The following is a 635-nucleotide window of genomic DNA, read 5'->3' on the forward strand; positions in this document are numbered from 1 at the left end:
GACACCACCATAGTCGGCCTGATCTCCAACAATGACGAACAGGAATACCGCCATCAGGTCGACAGGATTTGCCACTGGTGCAGGGAAAACAAGCTGGTCCTCAACACTGCCAAAACCGTTGAGATTATCATTGACTTTAGGAAGCATGCCCCCACCCCACCTCCACTGCATATTGGGGGGATGTTGGTGGAAAAAGTGCCCTGTGTCTGCCTCCTGGGCACCACCATCTCCAACACCCTGAAGTGGAAGGCAAACACTGTCTCCACCCAGAGGAAAGCCCAGCAGAGGCTTTACTTCCTCCGCCAACTGAAGAAGTTCGGCATGTCCCAAAAACTCCTGACCAGCTTCTATACCGCAACCATCGAATCCGTCCTCTGTTCTTCAATCCTTGTCTGGTATGCCGGCTCCACCGAAAGCGACAGACGCAAACTACAGAGGGTCATCAGGTCAGCGGAAAGGATCATCGGGAACTTACTCCCTGCCCTAGACTTCCTCTACAATGCCAGACTACGCTCCAGAGCATTGAAGATTGCCAAGGATCCCTCTCACCCTGGCCACCAGTTTTTCAATCAGCTCCCCTTGGGGCGGAGGTATCTGAAGTACCGGTCCATCTCTACAAAGACCACCAGACACAA

Source organism: Hyperolius riggenbachi, chromosome 8, assembly GCF_040937935.1.
Source record: "Hyperolius riggenbachi isolate aHypRig1 chromosome 8, aHypRig1.pri, whole genome shotgun sequence".
Lineage (NCBI taxonomy): Eukaryota > Metazoa > Chordata > Amphibia > Anura > Hyperoliidae > Hyperolius > Hyperolius riggenbachi.